This window comes from Corapipo altera, unplaced genomic scaffold (assembly GCF_003945725.1).
Source record: "Corapipo altera isolate COAL_440 unplaced genomic scaffold, ASM394572v1 22, whole genome shotgun sequence".
Lineage (NCBI taxonomy): Eukaryota > Metazoa > Chordata > Aves > Passeriformes > Pipridae > Corapipo > Corapipo altera.
The window spans coordinates 1,766,767-1,777,781 of NW_020884886.1; positions in this window are offsets into that span (position 1 = coordinate 1,766,767).

Genomic DNA, 11,015 nt, shown 5'->3' on the forward strand with positions numbered 1-11,015 from the left:
ATTGGATTGGATTGGATTGGATTGGATTGGATTGGATTGGATTGGATAGGATAAAAGGAAGAAATTCTTTACTGCAAGAGAAGTGAGGCACTGGCACAGGTTGCCAAGAGAATTTGTGGATGCCCCATCCCTGGAAATGTTCAAGGCCAGGTTGGGTGGGGGGGTGAGCACCCTGGTCTAGTAGAAGATGTCCCTGCCCACTGCAGGGGGGTAAAACTAGATGATCTTTGAGGTCCCTAACAACCCATAGCATTCTAGGATTCTACGATTACCCTGCAGCTGGATTTCTGACTGCAACTGAAATATAATGGAAATGCCTTGGCTGAAGTTTGATGTTGTTGTCGTCTTTCCCCTAAAGACCTACAACATCAAGGATTCATCAAAGCATGGAAATGTTTGTGTTATGCAGAACCAGCACAAACAATACATTTCTAAGTTCTCCTGTCAGAATATCAATATCAAACACTTGGCATGCTTGACACAACTATCTTTTGAAAGACACCGCAAAAAAATCAAATGTTTCCAGTGCCTCAGTTGGAAGCACGACAACTCTTCAAACATGTTCGCTTAAGGACTATTCCCCAAACACAGAGAAGTAAAGTGATTTATTATTTGTTCACAAAAAGGGGTCAAATCTCTAAACATTAAGGTTGGTGCCATTTTGGTGTTCTCTGAAGAGTTGAAGGGCTTGGGCTTGCCTAGACAAAAGACTTCAACCGAGGTTGGTAATGGTATAAACATAGTTGTGCTTGCATACATATGCTTACACTTCTATAGCTGCTTTTGGCCAGGGAAAGAATTATACCGGTAAAAAATTTTATTAATATACATTCATAGCTGTATCCAAAGCAGCATTATGCCAGCATATATACACTGGAAAAATAATAACACTCTTAAGAGCTACATGATTATAAGTATCATCTGTCTTCTCAAATAGCTTTTTATCCTTCTTCTGAACACTTACTTAAGGATGAAACCTGTAAAAGTGTATTGCACTCTGTCTTTCCTACAGAAAACAAAATAGTGTACGGTCCATTTAACATCTTGGAACAACATTAAGTGAACCAAGAAACCTGAAAGTTGGATTTGGCATGTGACATATTCGTAAATCAGCTTTCCATTACACCAAATCCTCCATTATTTTTAATAATGAAATTGGTGTTGCAGCCTCTACCTAAGTAAAATATTCACTTAACATCACTGAAATTTTCAAATGAGTATTCAAGGCAGGAGCTGGCCTGTTAGGCTCTGTATGCTGTGCTTAGAAGCTGAGGAAAGTCTCAGCCAAATGTAAGTCAGTAAGAGACTTCCCAGAGGACTTTGGAGGTTTTAGCAGCTATTCTGCAGACCAGGTGCCATCAGGTGTATGCAGCAAGGAGAATCCCCGGGGCAGAGCAGTCAGAAAGGTCCATCTCACTCTTGCTTGCTTGCTCCATGCTCAAAAGTAATTCTAAGATATTAAGATGACTCCACAATTATTTTTTATTGTTTGTTAGGACTATATAAAATTGTATAAAAATCAAGTGTGTGCATATAATTTAAACCTTAAATTACCATTTTGGAGGGTTATTTTCTAAGGGCTCTTGGCAAATTAGGAAATTCCTGCTGCAGCTGTGAGTACTTGTATTTAAACATCTAAAATTCCACAGCTATCAGCACATTAGCTTGAGCCTCGGTGACTCGTAAATCTTTTTCAGCATCTAATTTCATGAGGTCTAGTTCAAGCATTAGATGGAAATTGCAGTTTGCAGAGACCATATTTGAGCGGCATTACTTAAAGAGAAGCAAATGGATTTTTATTTTAACAGTAGTCCAGGTAGATACTAGCAAGTGTTCAGAAAATTAAAGATCTAGTTTGAGCCAGACAACAGGTCTTTAAATAAAATTTTAAAAAAGATATATTTTTTACCCTTAGTAACTACATGAAACATCAGGAAGATCTGAAGATCTGAGGCAAGAACACATTGTCTCAAAATACAGACTTGACAGCAGGCACAGCCCTGACGCAGCACCCACTTTGCCAATAGGTGGTGACAAGTAGATGCACCCACACCAAGAATGTTGTTTCGTTTCCCACTTTTTCAGCCTCACTTTCAACACACCCTGCAGACAGTGGCAGGGCTATTTGCAGCATTTCGAAGCGATCAAGTGCTATCTAAGCCTGCATAAGAGCTTGTTAAACATCCATCCTGGACTGACCTATGATGCAGATAGGAAATGGTATACCTAGTTCAGAAACAAGAAAACTCTTTCTAAGTTGTTCCTCATGTGTTTGCCACTCAGGCATCCATTTTCCCATTAAAAGCTGTGGCCTTCTCGTGTCTCCTCAGAGACTCAATATTTTTCTGCATCACAAGATACTGTGTGGGTACTTTAACTTGGCTTAGTGTTGCCCCTCTTCTGGTGGTTAGAGGCCAATGATCTGAAAGTTCCCAAACTTTAGAGAACCTAGACCAGGTCTTCTGCTTTCTATTCCATCATAGTCCTATGGGGTGCTTGTTACATCCCTGAAAGTATGGGGTTTTGATACCCTTTCTTAGGAACCAGGACAACTTTTGCCTAGAATGAGGCCCCAGCTTAGCCCAGCACTTTTCTTACAAAGCACCTTTAGCTATGATGCAGATCTCCCTTGCTGCCAAATATCCACACTAGCACAACACTCATCTAGGCAGGGAAACCAGATTTGTGTTGTCCATAAACTGGGCACAGTGTCTTACCAATGATAGCAAAGACACTTTTCACCACTTTCCTCCACGATCCAATGGTTATTCAACAGCTTCTGCACAGTGAAATAATCCATTGAGAAACCTCAAGAGAAACAAAGTCAGTCTGTCTATCAACAGCCTGATAGTTTGGATCCTCTCCTGGCAGACTGGTAGGCACTTAGACATGCACTTTTTCTTCTGTAGAAGGTGTTCACCCAAAACTGAGGGGAGCTACAGACAGGAGGGTCCTCACTGACCCATACAGAAAACACAGATCTCAGCAAGAACACCAGGGCCAAACCAGACACTGGAAAAATTTTCATCCATGGAATGTCTTAATCACTATTCTGTCAAAGTTTAGAGATTTCACCTCCTTCTCCCAGCTTTGGTCCAGGCAGGACAGAAACACATCCTGAGAGCATGCCCCAAGGGACAGAGACATCAAGAGGAAGACTGAGAAAACGTGTGGAGCCTAGGAACCCTGAGAGGACTTACATACTGATCTGCTATCAGGATTTTGTAGGAAATCCATATTACTAACACCAGAAATGTAGACATCTAGAAATCTGCACTGATGGGAATTCCATTTCTTTGAAAGGTATGAAAAAAGTCTAAGGACCTATGTTCTGGACTTAAGTACCTTAAGCTCCTTTGCAGACCTTGGCCTTTCCTTTTTATCTCTGACACTGATGTCATTCATGGCTTGTGTGTTTTTACAGGGCAAGTGAAATAATAGTCTGCTACGTTCAGTCAATAAAAATCCAAATAGAGCTGCAAAAAGCAAAAGGCTCTTTTTTTTTAAACCCTGAACAGGAATTCTCTGTTTTTTAATGGACTACTTGCAGTGTAGGGAATTGCTTTTGGGCAGGTAGAAATGGGCTCCAGAACTCCTGAATATAGTTAAAGCAAATTGTTTCCAGACAATCACTACTTCAGGATTACTAACACAGGTGATGTAGTGCAAGTAGGTAGCCTGCAGAGATACCAGTCCTCCACGCCTGCTTCCTGAGTCAGCTCTGGAGCTTTTACTGCCTGTGTGACTATTTTTTCCAGTCAGTTTCCAGGCAGATTCTGCTGTCAGCATGTTATGTTTTTCAGAATCACCAATATAAAGTGAGAAATGTGACACAGGCTGTGTAACTAAAAAATGGTGCCCTCCCAATGTCTTCATTTTCACCAGTAACTTACGTACCTGGCCAGGACCAGCCACATATACTATAGCACTGACAGTGCAGAAAAGTCCAGCACATCAGTTACTTCAGAAGGCTATGACTATTCTATCACTCTTATAAACTAAAGATTTGTACAGCATGTCTACCAAGCAAGGTTCTTCATGGAAGTGCCAGCAAAGGTTTTGGCATTTGTAGTGTTGGTTTGCCATCTGTTAAAGCAGTGGGCAGAGCACTCAAGCAACCTGTGAATCTCCTATTTCCAATTGTTTTCTTAGCCCAAGGAATATTAAAGACACATGTCCTAGGAATGGGATCTAAACACAGAACTGCTGGAGGATGACTTCATGCACCCTTCTAGACAGCCAGCCTTCCCCTGGAGTTATAAAAGATTCACTAGGCCAAGAGATTACCCGTCTTTTTTTCAGTTTGAGGTATTCCTTTATGAGACCAGACTTGTATTCCAGTGCTTGCTGTAAGACCTGTTTAAATACCTTGTCCAAGTACTATGGATACAGTAGAAACAGGATGCACAGCTACTAAATGCGGTAAAATTAGAAGAGCATATTTGCATCTTTCAGGGAAAGGACCCAACCACTGAATTAGTGTGTTGATTTCATTCTTATTCCCTTTTTCTTAGATGTGATAAAAACTTACTACAATACCATTGATAGATATTCTTTTCTTCTGTCTTTAGAGAGCCACTTTCATATTTCACTTCACTTCTGATTTGCCCACACCATCGGTAACATAAGAACACATTCCAGTGTGCACCAATTGTTTTGTAAAACTAGCTAAAAATAACAAAACCAACAACATCAAAAGCACAACTCTGATGTTATTGGGCTTCCATCTTTCTGGCAAAAAAATTCTGAGTCTGAAGAAGTTTAGTATTAAGCAATAATTTTAATATTCAGCTTACACTGAGTTCATTCTGCTTACTCATGCCCCTTGGGCTATCACTCCCCTGGTTGTTTTCATCTTTAAATAAATACTTTTAGCAGGTTTTCTTACTCATAATTTGGCCAAAGGGTTTGTTTTTTTTTAATTTCTTTAAACTAATCCATTGACTTCTCATTCAACATTGTTACTCTTCAAATTCAACACATATTTCTTTCTTGTAACTAAATTATTTAATACTTATCTGAACTTTACATATGAAGAATGAAAACCCTTGATTCTAGGACTATTAAATGTTAAAAGCTGATTTTTACTTCTTGATCTCTATCAAAATTTCTTTATTGACAGTAAGATTTCAAAATATCATTATCCAGCTGTATATCTCAGTTCAAAGAAATTCCAGTGGGGAACACAATTTAACCTTTTTCCAGATTTAATAGTATTTATTCATTCTGAAAGTACTTCAGTGATGTGACTACTATACTCATCTGGACTTTTCCCAGATATATAAAAACATGCTTCTAGACAGTACATCCTTCCTCTTAGACTTGTCACTTTTTGAGGTACCTTTTTATTTCTTTTTTTTTTTTTTCCAAGAAAATTTAGAAAACTAAAACGTTCTCAGCAAGTAGTACTCAGCTGAAGCTAGGCAAGATGTCTTCTCCATCTTCCATAGATTTTGGCAATGGCTCTGACTTCAGTGTTCTTTAGTTTCCATTAACATAATAAATAATGGCTTTTAGCAAAGCTGGGCCTAGCACCAATTCTTGCAATACTCCTCATGTTCATCTTCCCTTCCAAACTGGAGCATTGCCATTATCATTAACCTTGATTTATGGTCCCCTGTCTGCTTGCCAGCCTACTTGAAAGTGTAGTTATCCTACTCCTTTTTAATTCATTTCTGAAATGAAACTCCATGCCATGCTATTATAAAGTCCAGATTCAGCAAATATCCTGAATTCCTATTGTGTATTAATCCTGCCAATCCATTTTACCAGAGATGTCACTTTGAGGAGAACACACAGCCCAAGGAGTGTTAAGAACCAGCATTCCCAGCACAGCAAGAACAGGGGAAATAGGCCCGACAGGTTGAAGAGATGACTGTAGATTTCAGGAATAGTCATATTCCTTTTCAGTCCAGCAGTACAGACCTTCTATTTTATCATTATGCCAAGAAGCTGGCGTGAAATTGTCTTTATTCATTTTCCTCAAGAATTCATAAGCCTGGGTTCCATTCATCTACATTATTAGAAACATAGTTCATTTCTGTTGGTATTTGTCTCCTAAATACCTTCAGGAAAGTTGGCATTCTGAGTGGGAATTAGTCTAGTATGATCATCCTTGATATATTCAATGCAGTCCCGTTGTACCCTAAGGACTACATTCTCCTCTTTTTCAAAAGTTTTTTTTAAAATAGTGTTTGCTCTCAGAAGGCTCACTCTGTAATCATCAGTCAGAGAGGTAGTTAAGCTTCCCCACTGCTGATAATTCACTTCTGCTTAATTTCTTTCCACCTTTCTCTTTACTGATAAGAGACAATTGAAAATCTGATTCATGTATGCAGGAACTCTGAATCTGGATAAGTAAAAGCCTCCTCTGCAGTGGGGCAAACAACCCATTACCCCACAGAAGAGCATCTGAAGAGCAATGAAGTGGCAGAAATTATTATTTCCATCAAATGTAATTAGAAATCCCTCATAATTTCTTAAAGACAATAAGGAATATAGGTAAAAATAACACTGAGTTATCTAGCAAACATTCTATTTAATATTATTCTTCATTCCTTCTTTCCTCAGTTCCTCTGAGCATCATTGCACACTGGAGGATAAGCACACTGACAGTCTTTTAGGTGGTGTAAAATACAGTAATCAACTTCTTCAGGAAGGAAAATAATTATCAGCAAAGGTTGGTGCTGGAGTGTTCTTTCATTTTCTATCTCTGATTCTGCAGAATAAACCCACAGCAGTGGCAAGAGGCAAAGAAGAGCAACTGTCTCAGTTGCTAACCCCTAGTTGTCATCTCACTCCAGGGCATCTCGACCACAAAATCTCATCAGACACATTTTGATTCAATAAACTGATACTTCTGCTGTGACCTTATAGCTGGTGCTTACAGCTGTCTCTGTACAATACGATAACAGGAGTAATATAGGAGCCTCAGGCAGGAAAAATAAATTCTTATAAAGCAACCAAAATTGTTACTCAAGGATATAAGGTAGAGAGGGAAAAGGTACATGAGAGAAGAAATCATTAGGAATTCCTGAGAGGGTTGGGGATTAGCTAAAGTTGGTAGAAGAAAAAACTTTATACGGCTCCTTTAGGCCTGGAGCAATGAGAGTTGGAAGGGTACCTTGGTTTATCATGAATTACAAAGAGGAAGTTGTGGTAGCTATGGTAGCTGGGTTAAAGTATGGGCATTTCAAGACATTTAATTCTCTTTGTTCCAACTCTTTTCTTTTTTTATTTTGATCCCTGACATTTCATTCCATTCTCCGTTTCCTTGCTCACCACAGATTCGATATAAACTCTGGAATAAATTAGTGGACCTACTTTTCTGAAGCAACTGTGTTCTTTCTTCTTCCTTTTAATCCCTTTAACAGCTGCTTTCCAGCAACTGAGAAGGAATTTAGGTCTGCTAGATGTTAATTATTGAGCTGCTCCCTTACTCCCTCCTCCGTGTGTACACTCTGATCCCACTCTCCCTTATCATAAAAACATCACAATAGCTACACAACATGGGGAGCATTACAGTAAAAACATTTCTACACACAGAGGTCCTTGTCCAGTTATTGCTCAATACTGTCTCAGGGAAACTTGACTTCAGCGGGACTTGGTCCTTAGAACGACTGAGCAGAGATTTCAGACCGTGAACTGCAGAGCACAGGAACTCCCACAGAAATTTTATGTAGCAGATCAAGGTAGTGAAGCTCTGCCAACACAGTGTTGTGGGAATACTGACACCACAACTGAAAAGCATTGACTTCTGCCTCCGCTTAGGATATACTGTGAGATCACAATCTACATTTATATATCAGCTAAAAGCTACAAAGCCTTTTATGACATTTCAAGTTTGATAAAAACATGTTTGTTACTGTTTTATTACTTTTAGCATGATCTAATGTATAGACCTAATAGAATATTTAAGATATCTTATAGGTGGAGTTGGTAGCACTGCCTACTGTTAAACATTACTGACACTTCCACTTACAAGACTCTCCATTTAACAGCTTATAGCTTTGCCAGATCTGAATGGTTTGGGCTGCAATTTTACACGTTGCTCACAAAATTTTGCCTTAGGCTGAATTTTACTGGCAAGTATCAGTCAAAGTTGTGCAACTGTTCAGCTTTCTTCAAGAAGAAAACCAGCAGGAGAACTGAACATTTTTTGCAATGCTAAAAGTACAGAGACATTTTCTTGGAGAAGCTGGAAGCCTATGCTACAACACATACTGGAAAAGCAGTGAAAATGATGGGGTTTTACATGAAACATGTTTTCACTGCTTTCTACTAAATCTAGACAAAGTTTTATGAGATAAACTCTTATGAAATCATAGAAAAAATGAGCTCAGAAGAAACAGCTTCTGTTTTAAAAGCTAAACAGTACCAATTCTGTCCTCACTGAATAGTTTTAAGCTTCTCATGTCTCCTGTAGTGCTGGTCTTTCAAAATGAGAATTAGGGCATCTGTCTCTTCCAGATTCCCACCTCTTTGAGACACAGACATTTTGGTACAGAAACCAGGCAATAAAAATGCAGCTGAAACATGAACTTAGATGTGAGAAAGCAGAGAGAAAAGGTGGTCTATTGAGAATTGGATAGAGGACAAAGACAGACCAGTGAAGGGAATGACACTCTGAAAATGAGTGAACAAAGATTTAAACCTTTGCTGGAGGATGGGAACTGGGCCTGGATTAATTACTTGGAATAAGAAGCCCAGGAGAATCAATGCAGTCATAGGAACATGTTGGAGAAGGTGAGACATGAAGTGACAAGTTAAGAGTCATAACATACTTTTTTTAGCTTGTAATGTATACCCAGCTTCCTAAGCCTCATCCTTTGCTGTTGCCAGATAGTAGCTGTGAAACCCATTGGTGATCTATGTGCATTTTTCTTCTTCACAGCTGGTCTCTATAAATTATGTCAATTTATTTCTGCTATAAATTATTTAACTGCCTCACAGCACCCTGCTGTGTTCAGCAATGACATATGATGAAATAACTCTATTTCTTTTACATAAAAATAGGAAACCAGGCCTAGTCAGAAATGGGCACTGTAGTTAAGATGGCGCTGCCCTCTATGCCCGAATGTTGATTATTTTTCCTCTGGTGTATTTAATGTCCCAATGACTACATCACCACCAGATGAAGTGCCTAAAAATGTCTCTTCCATATCAGTTTGAATTCTGGTGACTTTTTGCTGCAAAATGCTCAGATGTGACTGAAATAGACAAAGAGCTTCTAACTCATAATTACAGTAATTTCCAGCTAGAACATGTCCCAGAACACAAGGAGCAATGAAAGAATTTGAATAGCCCAAAAGTCAGTATTCAGTTGAAAAATAATAAATAGACCTTTGGTAATTCATTTGGTACTAGGATGATGCAGTGGGCTTATGGAGAATGCTTCATGATACCCATGGAATGAAAATGCTTGGGTTCAAAGAATTATTTCCTAAGATTTCAGAGCCTGATTTTGGTCTCTAAATTTGTCTGTGAGGTCTTAAAAGATAGTTCATGTGCCAACACAGATAATTCCTTAAAATATGAAATGCTCCCTGTGTATTATTTTTTTTATCACATCAGATTTCATTATCTTTCTTCTGGGTATAAGAAATGTTATTCTGGGTACCAGAATTTAAAATGTCCACAGTTCCATTCAGTGTTCTGTTCTTTATTTTTGAAGCCCAAGTAGAAAATTACAAACCATTCTGGATGCTTTTTCTGAATTTTGTATACTAAACCAAAAAAACCCAGAGATTTCCTTGTGGTTGGAAAAACCTAAGGTGCTATTTCACCTACAGTTGAGGTTAGAAAGAGTCAGTCACTGTTTTTTCCACTGTTTGGCTTGGCCTCTGACTTTGTGCAGTCTTACTTTGTGTCATACCAGCACCAGTAAAGCTTTCCTTTTCATTCAGCATCAAAAACCAAAAACTCAGTTCCACATTCTGTTCAAAGAATTTTCAGTGCAAATTTTAGCTGTCCTAGAACAGAACAAAACCCAAGACTCCCTTTTCCACACTAGCCACAAGTTTACATACCCCTTCTTGGCTTTGTTCCCTGGTGGACCTTGAATTCCTTTTGGCAGAGTGGAGAGGGAGATCTCTAGTTCTCCACAGCACAGACCAGGAGGCCAGAACACTGATGTGAACAGCATGGGTGAATGCCCCTCAGACAGTGCCTATCTGGACCAGCTCTTTCGCTGGTAAGTGCTTAAATCTTAAGACTCATATAAAACAAAGGAACCACTTTTGTCTTTAGGAGTCCTATTTTTAAAGAAAAGCACAAGCATTACTCTTTCAAAAAACAGATGTAAATCTCCAGCCACAGAAGACCCTCTAAGCTCTAAAAATGTATGGATACACCATTCTATAGGCTTGAATCCAGAGTCTATGCTCTGGAGACGGATAGTATTCATAACACATAAAAACTCCATTCTTAGTATTTCCTGTTGGTTAACATTAATCTTTTCCTTGCTTAATACATGTGTTATGTATTTTCCAAGATGTCTAATTTTCCCCTTGCTCTTCAAAGGGAGCCTGTGTACTTCATACAAACTTATTATTTGCACTCCAATGGTCAATGAATCAAAAATGCTGGTGAATCAAAGTTCTCTTAGGAAACCAAGTTAGAGACCTATGGGCTAGATTCATATCATTAAATTTCTTGTCTCTTTATGTAACAAAATTTGATATCTCAGTTCATTGGCCTATTCAAAACACCCAGAGCCCACAGACTTACCCTCAAATAGAAAAACAATTTACAGTGTGACAAGCAGAATGTTTACAAAACACAGTACAGAATCTGAACACCAACTCTTTTGGACACAGAAATAGATGCATAAAGGCATTCTGTAACAGAGTCACAGCAAAACACTGGTTGGAGCATTGCACTTTGGAATTCCAATTAAATAATTTTTCATCCAGTCACTGAAGCCACACAGCATATTCTGCTGAAATCTGTGCAACTATTTGCTAATACAAGTGGATGAACTACCTCAATCTATAATCACATCTCCTTAGTGTGAA